Consider the following 26,195-nt stretch of genomic DNA (forward strand, 5'->3'; position numbering starts at 1 on the left):
CATCATGTCCTCTACAGGAAAGACATGCTTTTGCTCTAAAAAGCTGGCCCAGGAGTAGGGGTGAATTCCTCCACAGAGAGGAGTATACTTTATATTTTATACTTATTGAGGATCACAAGAATCATATTATGTTTTTCCTTTGCTTTGGGCTGTAGCCCACTTTGTGAACATTTATTATGTATCAAAGGATTAACCTTTATCCAGAAAATGACTAGAAGGGTCCAAAGGAAACCTAGCCATCTCAGGTGGTATTAGTCAGTTCTTCTGCAGTAAGAAATAAGCCTTTCAATGATACAGGGAAAAAATATTGAGCAGCATAAGGCACGGCCAAGATCAGACCTGGATTGATTATGCAACACAGAGAGAGCCACCAGTCCCATTGCCTTTCACATGAATGATGGCTATAATAAGAGACATCTGTCCCACCTGTGCAGACATAGTCCCTGTAATTAGTACATTGTCCTAAAGATGTACAATGACCTCCATGTCTATAGACAAGGTCTGTAATCTTTGCTCAGCAGGGGATATGGGGAGCAAGCATATAGTGATTGAGGATAGAAATATTAAAATAATGAATAACCCCAATATTGTTTTTGGCTAATAGTGATACTCTCCCCAGAAAAGTCTTATTTTGCCTAAGAGGAGGTGAGAAATAAGGAGAGGAGAGTTGAAAGAAGTATCAATAAGGAAGTAAATTTTGGGACATTTTTTCTAAGATAACATTGACCTATGTCAACATTTAAATATATAGTTGTATAAATGTTATATAACATCTATACACATTATATCTTATACATGTATTCATATTATATATGTAGTACCTACACATGTATATGCAACATGTGTATAACATATACATATAACATATATAATAGTATATGTAAACATTTCTTTAAAAGGCTATAAGATATAGCAGATAAGGATCTGGCCTTGGGGTACAGAAGTCCTGGGTTCCAATCCCACCTCTGACACATACTAGTCCTGTGGAAAAACATCTTCCCTCTAAGTGCCCCCAGGCTATTGTCTAAGACCAGAAATCACAGAACAGCTGCTAAAGTTGTATGGGTAAAGGCAGTGCTTCACCATGAGCAACCCACACATGATGAAATCAGGTCTGGTTAAAAAAAAACAAGGATTGTTTACATCCCTTTTACAAAATAATTGAACAACAATTTCCTAAGAGATAACCAAAAGCTTCTCTTTTCTCTTTGTTTTTGTCATTGTCATTGTTAGCACTATGTTTCTTCCTAGGAGCAATGATCTTCCTCCCCAGAAAAATACAGAAACTCAAATGTTAGTATATGGTGGAATTGTTTTCACTGCTTTGTATGGCTCGCCAAGGAAGTAGTCTGCCATATCCTATTCTCCTGAGCAGGGCATTATGTAACACTCAATGCCACCCCATAAGGACACACAGGTGTCACATCAGTCCTTTTCCCCGCTACAACCTGCCCTCCCCATCCATTACAGAATCTTTTCCCCATGGCAACTGAAGACATTTCTGTTAAGATAGTTGGCTTCTCCCTCTCCCCAATGTTCCCCTGCCAGTTACCAACTCTTGGTTCTTTGAACATAATGACTTTCAGTTTCATTTTGTTGCAAATACTCCACCTAATCCAGGTTTTTAATCACCTCAAGCCTGAACTGTTATTAACAACATAATTCTTTATGTATTTGTGGGGTATTTTGCCATTTTCAGGTATCATCAATATTCCATTTGTTCTCATCTACATATCTGTGAAACAGAACAGTCAGGTTACTATCTTACCCCTGCTTGCATTTTACAGATGAGGAAAACAGACTTAGTAAAGTGTCCAAGGTCACACAGGACCAGAAGAGTCTAGGACTGTTTTGTTTCTGTCTCTGTATCACTAGGGCCTACCACCATGCCTGGCACACAGTTGGTGCTTAATAAATACTTATTGATTGAGCCTCAACTAGAACCCAGTTCTTCTGAATTCCTGGTCTAGTCACCTTTGTTTTTTTGTTTGTTTGTTTTGTTTTTTGTTTTTTTTTTTTTGGTGAGGCAATTGGGGTTAAGTGACTTGCCCAGGGTCACACAGCTAGTAAGTGTGAAGCATCTGAGGCCAGATTTGAACTCAGGTCCTCCTGAATCCAGGGCCGGTGCTCTATCCACTACACCACCTAGCTGCCCCTGTTTGTTTGTTTTTGCAAAATCAGAATCACTCTTTCTGATAAGCTATTTGTGTGTTGACTAATTTTTTTTTATAAAAATTGTTTAACTCTTCCATAAGCTTCCTTAGAGATGTAATAAGGTGAGTGGGCCATGTGCCCTCTCGGGATTTTTGGATCCCACATTAGGACCAGACAGGGATAGTCACATTTGACAAAGTAGGCAGTATTCCCCCATAATAGTCCTTCAACTTTTATACTAGGAACGGAAAAAGATACAATCTCTTCCATGAGTCTAAGATCAGTCATTGTAATGACTGAATTTGGCTGCCTTTTGTGTTTTCATGTATCCTATTTTAATCATTGTTTATGTTGTTCTTCTGGTTCATCTTATTTTACTTTTCACCACTAAAGGGATCTTCCCTTTTTTTTTTCCCCCTGAATTCCTGATTTTAATTATTTATCATGGTGCAATAATATTCATTTCAATTGTTCCTTAATTGAAGGCATGGACTGGAGGAGGGAAGAGCCTGGGGGAAAACAAGACTATTATCTATTTTGTTTTTTGTTACTCCTAGAAGAGTATGTATGGGACCTCTTTGTCTTTGATCTCCTTGGTATATATTCTTAGTATGAGACTACTGAAGGAAAACAGTAATTTTCCTCAAGTGATCCACAAATCCTTTTCTTAGACATTTGGACTAAATTATACCTCTACCAACAAAATATCAATGTACCTGACTTCCCCTGACTGCTCCAATATTTGCTGTTTCTGTCTTCTGTCATCATAATCAACTGATAGATATGACATCAATTCTCAATTATTTTAATTTGTTATTAGAGATGTGGTTTGTTTAAAAAATTGAAATGCATTTCATTCACTGGTTCACAGTTTTTATTTCTTCCTTTGAAGACTATTTGATACCATCCTCTATTCATAAATGCCTCCTGGTCTAACATTTTTTTGGCCAATTCTTTATTGGATATCTGACTTTCACCAAAGATATTTAATGCAAAGATTTTTCCACCCCCAATTTGATAACTTCTCCAGTTGCAATGATTTTATTCATGAAAAAGTATTTTAATTTTTTGTAACCAAGATTATCTATTTGACAACATGATTCTGTAGAAGGTGCATTTTTTTGGAGTCAGAGAACCTGGATTTGAATTCTAACTCTGCCACCCTCACAGGACCTTTGGCAAATCACTCAAATCCTCCAAGCCTCAGTTTCCTTGTGATAAAACAAAGGGGTCTGACAGATAACTCTAAATCTCCACCTCAATCTATAATCCAATGATTCCCCCCACAGCACCTACTATTTGTTTAAAAATCCTACCTCCTTACCATATTTCTGCCGTTTTGATTAGCATTATATTAGAGATTTTTTATGATTTTTGTGGGTTTACTTTGTATATTGTTACTTGATTGAAGTCAAGCTATCAATTAGCTTTGCCAATTTTCTGAGTTTTTCTAAGCAAACTCTGCTCATAGGGATAATATTTCTCTCTTTTGTCAATATACCTTTACTTTCTATCTTATTATTGCTATAGTTAGCATTTCTAGACCCATACCAAATAAAAGTAGGGAAGGGAACATTCTTGCTTTATTCCTATACTTCCTGGGAAAGCTGCCAATACTTCTTCATAGATTTGCTAATTCATAAATTATATCATGTACATGCACATATACACACATGGTATACATGTATGTACTTTTGATCATAAAAAAAACATCCCTTCCATGCCTAGTCTTTAAAAAAATTTTTTTAAACAGCTGGATGTTAAGTTTCTTAAGGGTAGGGAGTATGTCTAATGCTTCTTTATATTATCTGTCCAAAGCTAGCATTATAGCAAGGGGAGAATTCCCAGTGATTCTGGAGGGCTTGTGCACTGGGTCTACAAATGATTGTTGATAAGGTTTCTCTACAACAACTATGAAGCCATATGGCAGTCAGGAGCTGAAATAAAATAAGAGGAAACAAAAGAAGACAAGAGAGCACTTAAACTCCCAAGAATAAAAGTGAGCTTAGTAGCAAGGCAAGACAACATCTCATTTAAATGCAGTGAGGTTCAGGAACAATCAATGCTGGCAGTACCACAAAGATGCAATAGTCTTTTATCTTTGTCCAACAGTCACCTCACAGAAATTTTTTTGATATCTCAGTAACTGCTGGGAGTTCAACAGGGTGTTAAGGTGTAGTCTGGACACAATGAAGTGAAGAACAGTGGAAATATCACTGTTAGTTAACTGCATCACATAGATTGTGGTGTGAGTCTGTACTGCCTAGTAAGATAGTATGAGAGGTAAGATTCAGGGTTGATGGATCACTGGATTTAAAGCAAAAAAGATAAAGGTTCAAATCCTGCTTCAAATACTTTTGAACCATGTGATCCCGGGCAGGTCACTTAATTTAATTTCTCCTGGTCTCAGTTCCTCATCTGTAAAATGAGGGGGTTGGACTAGATGGTATCTAAAGAACCTTCCAGCTCTAAATCTCCGATTCTATAAAATGAGGAGGCATGAAGAGACGTGCCTTCAATTTCAGAAGAGAAGGTGAGTCTACCCAAAGCAGGGAATTTGGGGGATAGCACTGGGAAATATAAAAGATGCTCAAAAATATCAGTAAACTAGCCCACCTCAGCCCTCTCCATGTCCACAGAGAGCTCATCCTAAGTGATGGAAGAAGCATTCTGAGATAGTGAAGGGAGAGGCAAGGAGAACCTTATAGCATAGACGACCAAACTAGGCATGGTCTTTTATGATATAAATTTAACCTTAGTTTTAAAAGCTGGGATTTAAGCAGATATTAGCTGCCCCAGTTAGGAAGTATTCAGGAAGCTAGTACCAAAGGCTACAGAATTTCCTAAAGCAGCTCTTAAAGAAGACTCTCTAGGCTTCTGGATATTCCTATGGGTCTCTTCAGAATTCTTTTGGTCTCATATCAGACATCTGTGAAAATGACAGAATACCCAAGAAAGTATTTCTGAGGTTAAGATCAAGATCTGTGGTGCTAAGATAGGCAAGGTGGCCCTTCAATAAGTTTCTGGGGGCATCTCTCTGCCAATGAACTACATTTACTCTTCTCTCTTTTTAAATTTCCCTCTCCTCCTATTGTTCCATCCCCCCTTCCTTCTCTGCCAATGGCAAGTGGCACTCACAGACTCAACAGATTTCAGACTCCTGATATAAGAAATGACAGGAAGAAAGAAAAGATGATCTTGGGGAGAATCAGGAATGAAACTCAGGAATAGCACTCACTGAGGGGATGGGTTCTACTCTGAGCCCATTTGACTGGTCATACCCTCATAATCCACATTCTACTGGCAATTTTCCTAGCATCACACATCACTCCCCCAGCAATGATGTCCTGTCAAAAGAATTCTCTACCAGTCCTCACAAATAAACCAGGTGGGTTGAACTGATTCTTACTATTTCTGTGTCACTGGACCAGAACAGTCCAACAGTGAGGGGAAAAATCTCCTTGGCAGAGACAGCTAAAGCAAGTCAAACCATTCTTGAAATAAATAAGAGAATGAAGACTTCTTCCAATTTGGTGCATAGACTTAAGGGGAGAGAATAGTTTCTTTGTCCACTTGGGGTCTCATCAAGTGACCATCTTTAACTATGGCTGAGGAGAGCACAGAAATGCTATGACAAGGAAGAAGACTTTATTAGTCCCTGGAGGGACAAAATGGGGAGGGAAGGTTGGCAGGATCAGAAGTGGGAATTGCAAACGAACTCCATTGGGCTGTTTGGAGCTCAGACAGTGAGCAGGGGCAGGCCAAAATAGAATTACAGTAATAAGAGATTGCAGGCGAGGCCTGGAGATGCCAGAATTATGACCCTCTGCCATGTGGATCAGCCTTGAAATGCTTCCAAGGAGACCATCTGAAGGGTATGACCTACTGGACCATTATGTTGGTGACAGTGATGAAAATGTATTTGGTGTATTACCAACTACATGGAAAAGGAAGATCCAAGAAGATAAAGCAACAGTCCCTGACATCAAAGATACTCTGCAAAGCTCAGATGTGTAAAGAAGAGTCAGACATTCCATTTGGAGGAGAAGAGGTACATGTGTGGAGCTGGGGGCAAGGATAGTGACTGGCACTAACCAGGACTGTTGATACCCCTGAGCTGTATTTGGCCAAAGAATTCTTTAAGAGATGAATGAGGAATGAAAAGTTGGCCTTCTTGGGAAAAACAGGATGAGGAGAAGGCAGGTGATCTTCTTCCTGTTTTAAGAAGCTGCCCAGAAAGGAGGGGTGGGGGCAGATTTTTCCAGGAAAGATCATTCCAAGTTCAGGGAAGAGGATCTTGAGGGACGGACACTATGTAGATTAGAATTAATCCAATGGCTGCCTATGTTATTTCAAGGAAAAATTTAAAGAGGGCCTACTATATAGTAAGCACTCAATAAATAGACTTTGAGTGAATGGACGATTGTTTGGGGGGGAATTTAAGGGGTTATAATAATAGCTAGCATTTATATGGCACTTTAAGGTTTGCAAAATGCTCTACACATGTAATCTCATTGGTTGCTACAGCCTCTGGGGAAGTAGGTGCTACCGTTAGTTCCTTTTGCAGATGAGGAAACTGAAGCAGCCAGAGGTTCAATGGCTTGTCCTGGGTCACACACTAATAAGTAACAGAGGCCAGATTAGAACCCAGGTCTTCCTGTCTCCAGATCCAATGTTCTGTCCTTTGCACCACTCAGCTGCATGTATGTATGGATCTAGCCTATGGATATAGTGCTTGTGGGAATGGAGATCTTTGAAGGCTCCACACCATTTCCATATGCATTTGAGTGTTTGAGAGACAGGTTAATCAGCAGGGATATTTCTAAACTTTGACATATAAACTAAATAGCTCCCGGAGGAGGAGTTTAATCCCAAACAAAACCATGAATCCAGTCAACAGCATCAATGACAAGTGGTCATTTGGTTTTTCTCTGGATTTCTAGTGACTAGAAAATTTATCACCCTAAGTCACCTTCTTTTCATTTTTTACAAGCCAAAATATTCAAAAGATAAAACCTCATGCATCTCTCATTGAAAATGTTAGAGAATCTTATAAGATTGTGATTCTAAACTGTAGGAATCTTTCTGTCCTGTGCCTGGGTTTCTATTATTTCACTGAAGTTGCCCTGAATCAGGGTAAAGATGGTTTTGAGAAATTCAGCTGCCCTCAATTTTCTCAACTAAGCTATTCCTTTCTTTGGTCACCAATGGCTTCAGTCCAGTCCCTGCTCTATATTACATAACTGATCAAGCGAAGTCTTCTCTAGCTATGAGATAAGGTAAGGTAGAGTAAGACCCCTTTGTCTGGATTGGAATGTATAGGGACAGGCTCTATCCCTTCTCTCTGGTCACAAGACTAATTATCACCACTCCTTGTGTTCTTGAATCCATTCCTCTGCACCTTGTACCATCTGACCATTGTTTTGTGCATCTTCTCTTTGTCTCTTATGGTGGTTCCTTAACATTTATCTGCCAACATTCTCAGGTCTCCCCAGTTCTTTAAAACTCTTTGGATCTCCTAAGTTTATTTAACTACTGCTCCTTCATCTCTTTGTTTCTTCCTTACCTGCTTCCTTATTGAAATTCTGAGAACAAATGAGTGGATCATATACCTCCACGTTCTTACCCCACCCCTTTCTTCAATTCTTGCCATCTGGCTTCCACTACTCTATCCAAGATACTTTCTCCAAGGTCACCAGTGGTTATTTTTTAAAAGTCTTGACCTCTCTGAAGCATTTGACTCTGTTGACTTTTCCCTCCCATTGGATAGTCTTTCTTCCCTTGGCTTCTGAGGTGCCACATTTGCCTAGGTTTCTTCTACTTCCTTATCTACCTTTTGCTACAGCCACATCCTGTTCCCCATTTTTTGATGGAGATATCCTCCAAAATTCTATATTTCTCTTGCATACCCCTTCCCTTAGCAAAAATCCATTTATTCCCATAGCTTGAATTACCACTTCTAAGGCAGCTAACTCCAAAATTTCTATTTTTACCCTTGGCCTTTCTTCTGATCTCTACCCCTCCCCTCTCCAGTTGCCAATAGGATAGCTCTACCTATATATCCCAGAACCTCAAACTTGATCATCTTTCTATCCAAACTTGCTCCTGCTTATGACTTCATCATTTTTATGTATGGCATGGCCATTTATCTAATCTACAAAGTTTGAAAATTTGGTGTTTTGTTGGCTTCTTTTTTCTATATGCTAATGTTAATTCCTCTCAATTTCTCCTGTGTAACATATCTTTCATCTGTATCTGTTCTTTACTCTGTTCTTTATTCTTCACATCACTAGTAGATTAATCTTCCTTAGGCAAAGTCTGGCCATTACTTTTCTCTGCTCAAAAATTTTTCAGTGACTATTGCCTACTGAGTAAAGTTAAAGTGCTTTTTATAACACTCAAAGCCCCCTATAATCTGAAACCTTTTAAAGCACATTTATCACTTCCTTTTACAAATTCGATGCTCCAGCCAAGCTTAGAATACTCTGGTCCCCTCAAAATGCTCTGTTTTATTTAGCTTCCCTGTCCTTTTGGTCATGCTGTTTACTATGCCTGAAATATCTTCCTTTTCCCCTGCTCTTCACCCACTAAATTCCTACCTTTCCCTCGAAGCCTTTCTCAAATGACATGTCCTTTTTGAGGCTTTCCCTTACTGTGTTTGTTTTACAATTGTCTAATGCACTTTTCTATTGTTGTGCATTATAAGTATCTGTCAATCTAATCATACTAAAATCTAAGTTTCATAAGGGCAAAGACAATGTTATGTGAATTCTGACTCTAACCCATCCAGTTTCAATTATCCTGCATCCCTATATAGCTGTTTAATGATTGAACTAAATTGCCAAATGACATTTTTTAAATAATAAAGAAGTTAAGCATGGAAATGATTCAGACCGATTCTAGGTGAGAAGTTATCTTCTAGATAACTTCATCCTTCCTTAACAAAAGAGGTTCAGACTCTGTTTTTGTTATATTTTGAATTTAACTCAGGGCCCTCAAGAACATTTCCTGTATTACTCAGGTCAGCTACTCTAGCTGTCTAAGTTGACTGTTCCTGAAATCTCACTGATCTCCTGATTCCTGGAACAATCAGAATAAAATTGACATCACCCAACTATGGAAAAAGTTGTGAATCAATCACAATTGGGAAAGGGTCTCTAGAGACATTGTGGGGACTTTTCTCTTAGTTTTACCCTTACATCAGAAGGATGAAATATAACCTAGAGCCTACAGAGAGGGGGATCAGGCAGAGTCATTTCACGGCCTTCAAGTGAGAGCCTGAAAACTACATTCTGTCTGTGGATCACAGCTGGGGAGATTCTACTCTAGTTCACCTGAAATATAGAGAGCAGAGGGAGGGTAAATTGCATTCAAGTAACAAGCTTAAGAAGATATTCTTGGGTGACTTATAGCCTGGTGGTCTACCCAAAGCTGTCAAAAAATATTCTAGCCTCAGCCACCCAGAGTAATACTCATCATTTAGATCTCACCATCTTCCATAACGGTACCTTCTCTGTGATCTCAAACTCTGAAATTCTCTTCTCTCACCATAAACTCTAAATCTCCCACCGAAGTGTACTCTTCATCAATACAGTAACTCAGTCACTCCATCAAGCTATGTTTTCAAAATGTCACTCTTTCTCATGTCTAATTTCCCTCTCTTCTAGTCATAAGCTCATAGTTGACCAGTCCAACTCTACAATGTCCTTCACCATTATTTCTTTTTTGCCAATCCTCAACCTGGGCACCCCCACCATCTGATTTCTCCACTCCTTGGTCATATACCCTTGTGCAAGCTGGGTCTTTTAGAAGTTAATCTTACTCTTCCTCAACTGACACCTCACTGATGTATGGTGAGCAGCTTCTATTCTTTTCTGATTGACCACTGTACCACCCCGACCTCATCTCAGGTACTAATCTGAATCTTTTCTTTCCTCAAGTATTCTTTGGTACCTTTACTTCCCTTTTCCTCAGTGGATGACTCTTCCTCCTTAGAAATTCAAGTCCAGCCATTCTTCAAACCTGACATCCCCTCTCCCATATGTTTATTAGCATAAGCCATCCCCCATACCTAGAGTAAAATGAAACTTTATTTCTTCTCTAAAATTTTAATCTTTTCTTCAAAACTCAGTTCTGATACTGCCTCTCATCCATGAAACCTTCCAACATATCTAATTGCAAATATATACCCTTTCTTTCTTCTCTCACATTATTTACTTTTGTGTACTCATTTTGTATTCTCTCCCTCTCTCCCAATTAGAATTTAAGGTACTTGTTTCTTTTTTTGTCATTATAGATATGTACTTCATAAATATTTGTGGAATTATAGAATTGAATTTCAAACATTCTGATTTCAAATGTGAACAGGTTTAGTTAGATTTAAAAATATTTTATGATGAGTTCTTATGAGAGCACCTAAGATATATGTAGGATTTAGGTTTTAAAAACAGCAAAAACTTTCAGTGGGATAGCAGGTAGGAGATCTGAATTCTGGTCTTGGCCCTTACTGCCTGTGTGGTTTTGGGTAGGTTAACTTTCTGGGCCTACTTCTCCTCATCCATATATTGAATGAGTTTGGCCTAGATGACCACTAATTTGCCTCCAGTGTTCATTATTCTACATTGCTAACTGCTTTATGTAATCGGACAGGGAGGTGTAAGATGTAGGACTGAGATGATGAAAGTGACAGAGTAGCTGGTCTTTGAGTGGAAGGAAAGATGTATAAATTGGAGAAAAGGAAAAATAAGAGGAGATAAAACAGAGCCATGGTTTGGAGGACCAGAGGATGCCATGGCACAGAGAAAAAAATTGGCAGGAATTACTTTCCTTTGTTGCTGCTGTCCACTTCCTATTTTCTTTCCCCCCAATATCTTCATCTCTGCTTAGCAGGTGAGTGGGTCTAGGGATCACAAGTGTTGCCTAAAGCCTGATATGTTGGGACTGAGGGACCAGAAAGAGGTCTGAATCTGAAATGAGCTAGGAAAGGGTTGGGAATCAATATTTCAAAAAGTTAGAATTCTGAGATGCCCATCAACTGTCATCCAGCTGGAGATCTGAATTCCAGTGTTCGCTGGATCCATTTTAAGTCACATATGGGAGAAACACAAAATAAAAAGATTATGATTCTAAAGGAGACATAGATGAACAGATACTCAGAGAGAGCTGGTAATTGTGAACTTAGAAAGTGCTAGGGTAAAAGCCCTTAGAGGGCACATAAAATACGAGATGGTCACCATTTGGAGAAGGGTGATTTAAAGTCAAATTAATTAAGGAGTATCTGTGTGTGGCTTAGAGGACCTAAGGATATGAAAATACTTTAGATACAATCCAAAGTAACTTTGTAATAAACATTTGTAGTAAAAAATGCAAATAGTACTTAAGGGTAACTGTCACCCTGATTTACAGAGGGCAGAGCTGACAGAAAGGCAAACGAGGCATAGTGTATATCTGGAAGGTTTCAGGGCTCCTCCTCATCTCATTTTTGTGCCTTACTCTGTTCTGGTCCTCCTCCTTTCCTCCCCAACATACTTTTTTAAAACAAAAAGACTGGGACTCACTGTCTCATCCAGGTTGGAAGTGCAGGGGCTTCTCAAAGACCCAATCTCCAATGTGATGAGCATGGGAGTTTTGACCTGCTTTGTGTTTTTGTTTGTTTATTTTTTTTTTTTAGTGAGGCAATTGGGGTTAAGTGACTTGCCCAGGGTCACACAGCTAGTAAGTGTTAAGTGTGTGAGGCCGGATTTGAACTCAGGTACTCCTGACTCCAGGGCTGGTGTTCTATTCACTGTGCCACCTAGCTGCCCCTGACCTGCTTTGTTTATTACCTGGTCTAGTTTGCCCCATCCTTGCACAACCTGGTGGCTCTCTTGCTTCTGGGGGCTCATCATATTAATGCTATACTTAGTGGTGACACTAATTCGTCCACTCCAGTGGGGAACTCCAAAACCCCTCTGTTGGTAGTTGGGGTTACACTCATGCTCCATCACCTTTGGCCAACCATTATTTTTAGGGGGTTGGGGAGAAACTTCATTTAAAACCTCATGTCTGGATCTTTTCCCCCAGATATTAAACTGAGTCATATGGCATGACTTCAAAACTCAGTGATTCTTCCTTTACCTTCTTTCTCTGTTTTCCCAGACTCCTCCCCAATCAATTAGCTTCATCTTTTTAACAATCTTCCTTCCTCTCCAAACTCCTTTTCTTTGCATTAACCTCTTTCTCTCTCCTCTTGAACTTTTTCCTCTTTCTCATCTTTCACTTTTCTAATTCTTTTTCCATCTCTCCTCCCCCATTCTTCCTACCTGTAACTTCATTCATTAATAACCCTCTGTTCCTAAGACTGCCTTTTTGATTCCCTGGGATTTCAGTCTCTAGCTTCAAGATTGTCCTATAGAGTCAGACTCCATTCATTGGCTTTCTTGGGAGGGGGGGGGAGTTGTTGGATTTGCCATCAAGGGATATGGATTCAAGTTATAGTTCTGCTGTTTACTACTCACATGAGCCTCAGTAGGTCACTCAGTCTTTCTGACTCTCAATGAGATGATTGGATTTATCAATGGGTAGCTTCATTCATTCATTCAAACAATATTTACTGAGTGATTACTAAGGACATACAATATAACATTTCTTGCCCAGAAGGACAGACAGTGGGGAAGGACAACCTTGTGCTATTCTCACTTTCTTACCTATGTTCTATCTCTGGTATTTAATACAGGGAATATCCTCCACTTTCCTTGGCCTGGGTTTTCTAGCTTGTACATAGGTTTTAGTTGGGTTCCTAGGGATAGGTAACTTAAGGGAAGGCAAAAGAATCCAATCAAACATGCCTAAGGAATTTTTGGCATTATAACCTGGGTACAACTCATGAAAATTAGGATAAATCAAAAGTTCAATGGTTTATCAACTGCCCCCTTCAAATTCATTTCAGCAAAAGGTTGAATGTCCAAAGAGACTGATTTTGGTTTGGTGTAAGAAAGAACTTGCTAACAATTAGGCCTCTCCAAAAAGGGAATAGAGCTACCCCTGAAGGTAACGGTTTCCTCTCATTGGCAGTTATCAAAGATTGTATGACTACATCTGGAGAGTTTTTTAGAAAGACTTCTTTCTTTCTATGTTGGACTAGGTGAATTTTTGAGGGGCCCTTTAACTCTACAATTCTGTGATTTTTAACTAGAATATCTTCATTTTCCTTATCCAAACCCTATGAACTGCCAGTTAAACGAACATCTGGAAAAGTGGATTTCCCCCCAGAAAAGTATGTATTACTTTCAAGTACTCACAGTAAAGACCTCTACAGGGGAAGCAAAAACGTGACTGTTTCTATATGAACATCTTGGGAGGACTTGAGCAAACAGAGAATTGCCAGTACATTATTAACATGATTCCTATTTTGAATACAAATATTGCTGGTAAAGTTATTCACTTTTCAAGAGGCTAACAACATTTTCCCTCCTGAATATTATTTTGCTTATCAATCCCCACTTTCACTGAGAATGATAAAATCCTATTCAGAATGCTGTATAACAAAATAATTTCCATGTCCCAAAGGATGGCTCATTGTAATTGTTCTATCATTATTTGTTCTATAGGAAGCAAACAAATGATTTGCAATATTAGTGTTGTAGGCCAGAAAGAACAGAGGACCAGCCAAGTTGTAAAGGTTCTATATTCTCTCTCTAAGTAGTAATTAATTATCTTTTAATCACCTTATCTCCCTACATCAAACATCCTGATCAGTTGCAATATAATCTCCCAAAATATAGCATACAAAAACTACTCTCCACATGTGGACATGTAGGAGAGGGGTGAGAGATTTTCTGTTCTTCCTTCTTGAGTATTCAGTAGAGGGAAACCAGGGTAGCTGGACTTGACTGAGGATAATAGCAGTTTACCTTTCCTGTCTAACCTGCTCTGCTTTGTCTTCTCTGTTAAGGAGGAAGGGAGAAAAAATTAGTGATGGCATTTTCATTGGTTCTTCAAGGGCCTTGGGAACAGAAAAAGACTCCAATATAACTTGAACCACTTGCACCCAAATCTCCAATCAACAGTATTGCCTTTCTCCTATACCTGTCTGAGACTTCATTCTCACTTTTATTTTGTGTCCAAAAAGCCACATGCCTCTTCCAGTCAAAAAATTAACTTGGGAGAAAACAAATTGGTTAGGTGAGCAAATTACACTCACATCAAAACAGTGGAGGTTGTAGTTGTAATATGGAAGACCAAAGGTGGAGAAAGGACAAAGGATAGCCATTGCTGACTAGCTCATCACAATAGACACTTATGTCTACAGTATGGCTTGTATATAGATGCAATTCATTCTCACTCTGGAGACCCTCATAGAAGATGCTCATAAAAGATGCTTATAGTAAGGTAAAGCAGGCCTCCTGCTGTTGGACGTTTTATAAAGCTGATACTGGAGATGAACCTTGAGCATGGAAAGAAGAAAAAAACAAAACTAAAAATAGACAAAAACAGAAGACCCACAGAGCCCAGACCAGGCTGAAAACCATCACTCAGAACTGGAAAATTTGTCCAACAACAATAATAGGCATTGAGATAAGCAAGTCAAATCCCAGCTCAGAAGGATTGTGCCCATGATCCTATAAATCTGAAAGAATAAGCTTGGAGCTGTGGCAACCATAGCTAGTTGCAGGAGGGAGGGTTTGGTCCTCTCTAAGACAACATTTATTATCTCAATTCACCTCCAAACTTCAATCACATGCCGTCCCAATAACTTTTGATTCTGAAAAGAAATATTCCTTTTCTGCCAATCTCTTGACCTCTTACAATTTGGCTTCTAATCCCATTATCTGGGGAGAACTACTCTCTCTAAAGTTATTGACAGTCTCTTAATTTCTGAATAGAAGGCTTTTATTTAGGCTTCATCCTTACAATTAGATAGTGCAGTGGATAAAGCACTGGGCTTGGAGATAGGAAGACCTGAATTCAAACGTGGTCTCAGACACTAGCTGTGTGACCTTGGGCAAGCCACTTGAACTCTGTGCTTCAGTTTCCTCATCTATAAAATCTACTTCCCATGGTTATTGCAAAGATCAAATAAGATAATAATTGTGAAGTGTTTAACATAGTGCCTGACACATAGTAAACACTATATAAATGTTTAATATTATTATTTCTGAGATTTTTTTGCAAGTTCTGATGTTGTGAACCACATTGTTCTCATGCATATTTTCTCTTCCCTGGGTTGTAGTGATACAGTTCTCGTTTTTTTACCTGTCTGACTGCTTCTCTGTCTCCTTTGTTGAATTTCTATCAGTGCCCTGCCCTTAATTGTGGTTGTCCTTCAAGGCTCTGTGTTATGGGCTCTCTACTCTCTCTACAAGCTCTGTCTTAGAGATCTTATCAATTCCAGGGAACAATAATCCTATTTATGCATATAACTCCCAGAGCTATTTATCTGGTCTAACTTCTCTTCTTATAGGCCCACATTCTACCAAGACTACTAGATGTTTCCCAAATTCAGTATAATGTCTCCTAACTCTATGCATTTGCACAAGCCATTTCCTAAATCTTGAGTGTATATACCCCTCTGAATGTTAGTCATTCAATAAACATTTATTAAGCACCTGCTATATGCCAGGAACCTAGTGCTATGAAAGATAAAAGTCAGTCTTTGCTCTCAAGGAGCCCAGTAAAGTGTTGTATTTCGGAAACACAGAATAATGGCAAGCTAAGGTTTTGATTGGCAGACAGGTGGCACAGTGGATAGAAGCCTGGGCCTGGAATCAACAGCACTTGAGTTCATATCCAGCCTCAGATACTTACAAACTGTATGACCCTGGGGAAGTCACTTAATTCTGTTTGCCTCAGTTTTCTCATCTGTCAAATGAACAGATGAAGGTATTGGCAAACCACTCCAGTATCTTTGCAAGAAAAATCCAAATGGGATCATTGTTACATTTAAAATTTAATGTGTGGTTGCTTTATTCCTGTCCCAAGTGTAGGGAAAATTAGCTAGGGTTTACTTACAAATTAGAAGCTTTAGCACTTGTTTGGGGGCATTAAGCATTTATTAAAGCATACCAAGTGTTAATAAAAAGAGAACAATTGGCTCAGAAAGTTAAGAAAAGGCTTATCTATCTTAGAGTTCCAGCCTGGCCTGGTTCTTCCTCCAGTCCTCCACCACCAGCCTATTTGAGAAAGGAACTACAAGAGGCAGCTCCTCCTGCATCCACAGGAGAGATCATCCTTCCACACTGCTTCAAGCTCATTGGCTATTATCACTCCAGGCCATTGGTTCACTGGACTTAAGGGTAGTCCCGTGTTAAGGTCAGAGTCCATAGTCTCTGAGAACACACCCTTCTGAGGGCCAGGCAGGTGTGGCTTCAATCGAATTAACTTTAAGTGAGTTAAATCAGAGAAGTCAATCAATCCAATCAGTCTCCTTGAGCTGGGGCCTTTGGGTGTTGGCAAAGCCCATTATTTTCTTATAATCATGGAGAATCAGACACGACTAAAAGGGCTCATCAACAATAACAACAAGGCTTTGCCTGATACAGAAGTAGGGCAGGGACAGGGCTGATATTGATAGTTCTGAGTGCTAATGGTCTGGGCTTGGGTGCAGTCTTTGGGGTCCTTGGGGGGGGGGGAAGAAAACACAATGATCTTATTTTTTCCTTATTCATATTTACACTACATTCTAATCATTTGTGACAGCAGGATCTCGAGTGCATCTCTGGGCAGCTGAAGCAAAGTGGAGGAGTAGGTCATGGGATTTGAAGAAATTGTGAAGTTGGGAGATTAGGTGTTTGAAGGAACACAAATATGAGTGCTGATGGCTCCTTTTATAAGGGCAGGAGTTGGTGAGAAGAAGATGAATGTGAGTCATAAGATGAACTACTTGAGAATGGGTAGAAAATGTTGATGTTGTGAACTTCAGAGGAGAAGTTACTTAATAATGATAGCCAAGGGAGAGCATCTGGAAGTGGCAGTGGGAGGCAAGGAGGTTATGAGAGAAGGTATAGCTATTGCTGGAGAGAATAGTCAGGGATTCAGTATCATTTGATGGGAGTCAGATCTGTGAATGTTAGAGGATCTAAGGACTAGGTGAGGAAGAGGTGCCAAATGAAGGAAAATTTGTTAGTTATGAAAAAGAAATTCTTCAGGACACAACAGAAGAGATGGGCCCATGTCAGGCTCATGAGAAGTGTTATAGTGAAATGGGAGACTCAGGCTGAATTTCAGCCCAAATAAGGTTTCTATCCAGAAGCTATGGGGGAAAACTTCCATTGGACCTCTGCCTAGAGCAGGGTCTCCATCTTAGATAGAGAAATCAACACCTAACTTTCTGAGTAACCTGTGAGGAAGTCAAAGAAGATAAATACCCCTTCAGAACCTCTCATGAGAAGGAAAAATAATAACTCCTAACATTTATCTAGCACTTGAAGGTATTGTCTCCTTTGATTCTTACAACAACTGTGAGGTAAGTGATATTTTTATCCTCATCATGTAGACAAGAAAACTGAGACCAGAGATTGACTTGCCCAGGATCCCAAAGACATTAAGTGTATGAGGCAGGATTTGAATACAATTCTTACTGACTCCAGGGACAGCACTCCATTTTCTACCATTTAACCGCCCAGAGAGAACGTCAATGTGGATTGCTTGATGAAAACTCACAGTAGATCCCACTGCCTGGCCAGCCATCTGCCATGTTCCTGGAATAAATGGGGTTGTGAAGTAGAATTTCAGCTGCCTTGTGTTTCATGGGCAGGCAATGCTAAAACAGAGGGTAAAACCTGACTGTTTAAAATACCAGCTTGGGAATGACCTGCAAGCAGCCTTGTGTCTCCAAGAGACATTTCCCTGTCCCTTTAATGGGCAGATGCTGGAATGTAATTGTAGTAGCCTTATGGTGCTGCAGCTTTCAAAGGATGTAAGCTATTGGAACCCCATCCAGGCAGAGTAGAGTTGGGCCTCTTATACAACACTCCTGGTCCTTGGTCTCATCCCTTTGTTAACACTACAAGGTACCCCAGAAATTACATAGCCATAACCCTCCTGGCTACTGTGCTCACAGAAGTCTCAGGATGCAAAATCAGTCTTAAAGTGTAGGAGAAATACTTTAAATTGATTGAATTTTCTCCCTTTTTAGGGACCTCTTGAAACAAGGTTTTGCCCCAGCCTTGAACAGCATCTAGAACCCTCAATGCAAACCTTGCCTCATCCTAATCCTTTATGAGGCAGAGTCTCAGTTTCCTCTTCCTCCAGGGACAAAGGAAATTCAGCTAAGGGCCAATGTACCAGGATTGCATGCTAGACCAATGTGAAGCCCATAAAAGATGCTACAGGGATATGGGAAACTGAAACTGCATTTCAGCCCAAATTAGGAAATGGTGGGCATCAAAGACTTTAAGGAAAAATCCCAATCAGATCTATCTCCAGCAGCAGGGGCCCCACCATGTGAAGGGATGAATTGCCCTGCCTCTGCCAAAAGGACTGGGGAGCCGCAGCAAAAGAGATGGCAAAAGGGAGAGAAATCCAGAGTAACTTTAGATGGAGCAAGCTAGCAAAAGCCACACCTCTTCTCTGGGCATCAGGTTCATTTTCTGCAGATTTGGGCTAGAGCTCAACTAAGGTTTCTTGCAGCTCTCAAAGCCCACAAGACTATCCTTACAGAGACAAAGAGACCTAAGCCTAACACCAGCACACTGCCTCTTCAGTACAGAAAGAGAATGAGAGTGCTCCTGGGTAAGTCCCTCTTCCTGGGCACCCCATGATGGGCTGGGTGTTGAGTTCCATTCCCCAAGCACTGCTCTAGATCCCTAAGAATGGCAGGAGGCTCAGGATTCCCTCTTTCACACTGTGATGAGAATGGGACAAGAAGACAGAAGAAGTTAAAGAGGAGGGAGAAGGGAGACAAGGAGAGGGAGAGACGGAAAGACAGAGATAAGGACAGATTGATATTGACAGAGAGGGAGGAAGGGAGGGAGGGAAGGAAGAGGATGATTTTTCAGATAAAGAAACTTAAGTGACAGGTTCTGGATAGGCTGGCAATTTAGAAACTGTCCCTATTGGTGAGGGTATTTCTGTAAGGTGTAAAGGTAAGGCTGGTCATTTTATTTTTATTTTTCTAATTTTAAATTAACAATAAACATGAGAATTTCAGCATGCCAAAGGATGAAAAAGAAGACTTTATATAAAACTGTGAATCCCTATTATATAGTTATTTAAAGTACATATTAAATTTGATCTGCTACTAGCAACATTGCTAGATCTGTGTCCCCTTCAGGACTTATTTTCTACTATATATTAATTTTTTTATCATTTCTTTCTGTCTTCCTTTCTTTCCTCCTCCCCTTTCTCCTCCCCATTAGCCCACTGCCCGTTGGGCTAGGGCTGAATTGTCCTAGGGTGCAGTATACAAGCTGATGTTACAGACACTTCAGGCAATGTCTTTTGCCTCCCAATGACTTCCTTTCCCTGAAAATATACTCTGATCTCCTTAAGATGATTCACGTGAACCCTACATTGAAGAGTAGCAATTTTCAAAGTGTGGTCTGCTAAAAGCTAGGGTTCCCTGAAACTCTTCTAGGGGGTCTGTTAGGTAAAAACTATTTTCATAATAATACTGACATATGAATATCTAACATGGTAAATATCAGTAGATATAACCTCTATAAACAAAAGCTCTTTGGGCAGCTCTTCATAATTTTTAAGCAATCTTGAGAATAAATGGTTTGAGAACTATCTAAGAGCATACACATTAAGTTCTTTGTCAAGAGACCAATATGCGAACATGCTTGTAGAGAAAGGGAAACATACTCATCTTGCCATTCTTAATAAAACCCAAACCAGAAGACATAAACAAGTTGATGCTAATTGAGAGGAGGGCTTGCATCTTTTCCCTAGAGAAAGAGAGGTAAAAGAGATGGATGAATTGGTTATATTTTGTGCCTAAAGGGAATGAAAAATGCTATTTCATAAGACATTTGGTCATCTTGTATTATACCACTTACAATGAACATTTGCAAAATGACCACCTTGAAGATAATTGAAGCTTATGTACCAGCATCTGTCACTGAATATGAAGATGTGGATGTAAAGACATTGTACAAATTAAATCAACATGTACTTTAATACTCTGAATTTGTTGCAAAGATTGAGATTGGAGAGGATGTTAGAGAAATATTTTGGAAAACATAGCTCAGTAGTGAAAAAAGCCAAATGAACTAAGCAGAACAAAAATACATAGTGACATAGTTATGTGTCACAGTTTTAATTTGTATTGCTCTTATTATTGATTTGAAACTTTTTTTATATTGTCATTGACAAGTTACATTTCTTTTAAAACCAAGCCTATACCTTGAGCACTTAGGTATTGGGGAATCGTTCTTAGTCTTAAAAAATTTGTGTCAATTCCCTATATGTGTTGATTATCAGACCTTTATATTTCATTCAAAGATCGTTTTTTTCCCCTAGTTTATGGTTTCTCTTCTTGTAGTTACATTGATTTTGTGTATGCTAAGGCTTGTTAATTTTATATAATCAAAATTATCTAGTTTGTCTTCTGTTATCATCTCTACCCCTGGTGGGGTTATAATTCCACCCCCACCTCCCACTCCCTGCCCCCCAACCACTGGCCTTAAGGTTCCATTTGCCTTTCACTTAAAAAAATCATCTTTTATATTGAAGTCATTTATCCATTCAGAACTTACTGTGATGTGCATTGTATGATACAGTTCTTTCTTTTTTTCTTTTCTTTTTTTTTTTTAGTGAGGCAATTGGAATTAAGTGACTTGCCCAGGGTCACACAGCTAGTAAGTGTTAAGTGTCTGAGGCCGGATTTGAACTCAGGTACTCCTGACTCCGGGGCCGGTGCTCTATCCACTGCACCACCTAGCTGCCCCCATGTTACAGTTCTAAACCTGTTTTTTCCAAACTCTTTTCCAGTTTTTTTTCCAGTATTTCTTATTGAATTTTAGTCCTTCCCCAAATACTTTGGTTTTTGAGTTTCACTTCTATGTTCCACTTTTTATATTAAAAAAAAAATTTATTTATTTATATATTTTTGTGGGTTTGTGTGTGTGTGTGTGTGAGGCAATTGGGGTTAAGTGACTTTCCCAGGGTCACACAGCTAGTAAGTGTCAAGGGTATGGGGCCGGATTTGAACTCAGGTCCTCCTGACTCCAGGGCTGGTGCTCGACTCCAGGGCTGGTGCTCGATCCACTGCGCCACCTAGCTGCCCCTCTTTTTTTTTTTTCTTTTTGGTGAGGCAGTTGGGGTTAAGTGACTTGCCCAGGGTCACACAGCTAGTAAGTGTCAAGGGTCTGAGGCCAGATTTGAACTCAAGTACTCCTGAATCCAAGGCCAGTGCTCTTTTCACTGCACCACCTAGCTGCCCCCCTCTTTTTTTTTTTAACCTGTATATTTAGGGGAAGTTAGGAGGAACAGCAGAGAAAGTGCAGGGCCTGAAGTCAGGAAGACTCATCTTCCTGAGTTCAAATATGGCCTCTGACACTTCCTAGCCATGTGACCCTGGGCAAGTCACTTAACCCTGTTTGTCTCAGTTCCTCATCTGTAAATGAACTGGAGAGGGAAATTGCAAAACATTCCAATATCTTTGCCAAGAAAACCCCAAATGAGGTAATGAAGAATTGGACATGACTAAAACTGAACAATGAACACAAAATAGTTTCACTAATTACTGTTTTGCCATATGGTTTGGAATCTGGTAATTCTAGGTCCCCTTAATTCCAAGTTTTATATTTTTCATTATTTCTACATATATTCTTGACCTTTTGTTCGATAGAATTAATTCTTTGTTCCTTTCCTATTCCTATAAAGCATTGGTTCCCATTAAGTGGTTTAAAACCCCTTGGGGTTGTTGTGAAGATCAAATGAGATTATATGTAAAGCTCTTCAAAACCTTAAAGTGCTGTAGAACTTTAAGCTATAATGATGATGGTTTTCATTTGTATAGTTCTCAAACTATGTCCTTTGAACAGTATTCATTGTTGAATCTTGGTCGTGTATACTTGTACCAGTTCCATTTCACTCTGCAATGTCCCTTTGTGGTTATCATTGTGCCTCCAATATCTTAGATGCTCTACTTTTTTTTTTTTGATGCTCTACTTTTAACAGAGATATTTTATAGAAATATTTCCCCACTTGATTAAAATATTTTTACTTTCATATCCTTCTCTCCTTGCTTTTATAGCATTATCTAGCTTACTTCCTCATTATATTTATGAGTTGGATTAGGTTTCCAGAGGTCAACTGCTACTCCCACGTTCTAGGATAGTTTGTGGGTCTTTACTCCAAAAACTATAATTCAATCAATGTATTAAGTACATGCTGTGTTCCAGACACTTTACTTAGCACTGAGAATATAAGAACAAAAACCAAAACAATCCCTTGCGATCTTCCATTAGTGGACTTTCCAGTAACAGTCAGCCAGTAGACTCAAAGCAAAGGCATTTACTAAGGTGTCAAGTGCTCTTCCCCATAATACTTGTGGGAAGAATGGGCACAAAATATAATGGTAGTGAGGTATGCATATAGAGAATGTAGGTCCAGGGAAATTCATACCTCTGGTACTGAACTGCTCATTTTTTTCTACCCTCATGGAGTCCTTATGCATCTTTGCTTGTCAGGTCACTTAGCTAGACTCACTGGGTCTTCTCATTTTGACTCCTGATTGCTAGAACTAGTTCTTTTCTGAGTCCATAGTCAACTCTTGTCTTTGTTGCCAGAGGTCCTTACTCCTTCAAGCTTCTTCCTGCCTTGAGTGAAGGCCTCTCTCTGCCTGATTCTGATTATAGAATGTATAACTCTTATTGGTTGAGTGGCTCCAATTCAAAGCACCATGTGAGTCATAAGAAAAATCTCCTCTTCCTCCTACTCCCAAGAAATGAAGAGCAATTCCCTCTCAAGGACTGAGTTCTTTATTTACTGCTGGCTTCTGTCTGGACTGACTACCAGAGCTGGCTTTTGAAGGCCCATCAGGTATATACTAATATTTTCCTGGTCAATTATGTAAAACATTTCTTTAATAATAATAATTTTGTATAAAAAGACTTGAAAAAAGAAAGAAATGGAAGAAAGTAAAAAATATCAAGCTTTAGTCTGTGTTCAATCAATATCAGTTCGTTCCCTGGAGGTGGATAGTATGCTTCATTATTAGCCTGTTGGGATTGTCTTGGATCATTATATTTCTGAGAATAGTTAAGTGATTAACAATTCTTCATCAATCAATATTTCTGTAACTGTGTACAATGTTCTCCTGGTTCTATTCACTTCACTATACATCAGTTCATGTAAGGCTTTTCAGGTTTTTATGAAATTATCCTGCTTGTCATTTCTTATAGCACAATAATATTCCATTATAATTATATACCACAGCTTATTTATCCATTCCTCAAGTGATGGGCATCAACTTTGATGTCTAATTCTTAGCCAACATAAAAAGAGCTGCTACAAATATTTTTGTACAAATAGGTCCTTTTCTTTTTTTTTTGGATGCTTTTGGGATCTAAACCTAACAGTAGTATCACTGGGTTAAAGGGTATGCACAGTTTTATAGCCCTTTGGGCAAAGTAGAAAAAGTCTTTGACAAAATATAACAATTCCTACTAACAATGCTAGAAAGAATAGGAATAATGGAGTTTTTCTTAAAATAAGTGGTATCTAATACCAAGAGTAAATATTATCTGTAACAGGGATAAACTTAAAGCCTCAATAAGATCAGGAGTGAAGCAAGGTTGTCCATTATCATCACTATTAATATTGTACTAGAATGCTAGCTATAGCAATAAGGCAAGAAAAAACTGAAGGAATAAAAATAGGCAATGAGGAAACTAAACATCACTTTGAGGGGCAGTTGGTGGCGCAGTGGAAAGAGCACCAGCCCTGGAGTCAAGAGGACTGGAGTTCAAATCCAGCCTCAGACACAACACTTACTAGCCGTGTGACCCTAGGCAAGTCACTTAACCCCAACTGCTTCACCAAAAAACCCCCCCAAAAAACAAACAAAAAACCCATAACTTTGCAGATGATATGATGGTATACTTAGAGAACCTTAAAGAATCAACTAAAAACTAGATGAAGCAACAAGTTCAGCAAAGTTGCAGGATATAAAACAAACCCACAGGAATAATCAGCATTTTTATAAACTGTCAAAAAACCCCAGTCTTTGAGCTCTGGTCCTCCTGGGTCCAGGGTGGGTGCTTTGTCCACTGTATCACATAGCTGACCCATGATGACATCTTTAGGGTAAAATTGAGGGCTGAGAGGCTTGAAATGGGGGAGGGGGAAGGGGAGAGGTAGAATGGGGTAAAATCCCACATGAAAGAAACAGGAAAGGGCTTATAGAGTGGGAGGAGAGATGGGGGAAGAGTGGGGCAGTGAATGAACCTTACACTCATCAGAATTGGCTCAAAGACCTTAATCTCATAAGAGTTGGCTCAAGGAAGGATTTAGGAGGGGAAGGGGATAAGGAGGGACAGGTGAAAGAAGGGAGGGCAGATTGGGGGAGGGAGCAGTCAGAAGCAAATACCTTTTGAGGAGGGATAGGGTGAAAGAAGATAATAAAGTAAATATCATTGGGAAGGGAATAGGATGAAGGGAAACAATTAACAATAGTAACTGAAAAAGAAAAGGGAAAGAATTGTACAAAAATACAGCAACTCTTTATGGTGGCTAAGAACTGGAAATTGAAGGGAAACTCATCAATTGGGGAATGACTAAACAAACTGTGGTATATGATTGTAATGGAATATTACAAATGACAAGCAGGATGATTTCAGAAAAACCTGGAAAGAGTCATATGAACTGATGTATAGTGAAGTGAGCAGAACCAGGAGAACACTGTTCACAGTGACAGCATTATTGTTCTATGAGCAATTGTGAATGACTTAACTACTCTCAGCAATACAATGATCCAATATAATCCCAAAGGACTAATGATGAAACATACTATCCACCTCCAGAGAAAGAACTGATGTTGACTAAGCACAGACTGAAGCATGCTGTTTTGCACTTTCTTCTTTTTTTACTTGAGTCTTTTTGTATAAAATGACTAATATGGTAATGTTTTACAAGATTACAAAAAAAATTTAATAGAAAAAATAACTGCAGAGAATATAAAATACTTGGCTATCTACCTGCCAAGATAAAACCAGGGACTGTATGAATATAATTACAAAACATACTTCAAATACATATTTAAACAATTGGAGAAATATTAATTGCTCATGGGTAGGCTGAGCCAATGTAATCAACATTACAATGCTAGTTAATTAACTTACTCAGTGCCATACCAAACCACTGAAGAATTATTTTATAGAGCTAGAAAAAATAAATTCATCTGAAAGAACAAAAGGTCAAGAATATCAAAGGAATCTAAAAAAATGTGAAGGAAGGCAGCTTATTAGTCCCTGATTTCAAACTATATTACAAAGCAGCAATGATCAAAACAATTTCATGCTGGCCAAGAAATAGAGTGGTGGATCAGTGGAATGGATTAGTTACATAATACACAGTAGTAAATGACCATAGTAATCTAGTTTTTGATAAACTTAAAGATCCAAGCTTTGGTAGGTAAGAACTAAACATCTGTCAAAAAATGATAGGAAAACTGAAAAGCAGAAATTAGCAAATTGGAAAACTGGTAGAATCTAGGTATAGACCAACATCTCATACTGTATACCAAGATAAGATGAAAATGTGTAAATTATTTAGACATAAAGGGTGATATAAGTAAATTGGGGGAACATGAAAAAATGTACCTGTCAGATCTGTGAATAAGAGAAGAGTTTATGACCAACCAGCGATAAAATTGTGAGAAAGTAGATAATTTTGAGTACGTGAAATTAAAAACGTTTTGAACAAACAAAACTAATGTGGCCAAAATTAGAAGAAAAGGAAGTTGAGAAAAAATTTTACAGCAAGTTTCCTGATAAAATCATTTTTCAAATATATAGAAAACTGAGCCAAATTTGTAAAAATAGCCATTCTCCAGTTGATAAATGCTCTAAAGATAGTTTTCATAATATAAATGATAGTCACATAAAAATGTTCTA

Source organism: Dromiciops gliroides, chromosome 2, assembly GCF_019393635.1.
Source record: "Dromiciops gliroides isolate mDroGli1 chromosome 2, mDroGli1.pri, whole genome shotgun sequence".
NCBI lineage: Eukaryota > Metazoa > Chordata > Mammalia > Microbiotheria > Microbiotheriidae > Dromiciops > Dromiciops gliroides.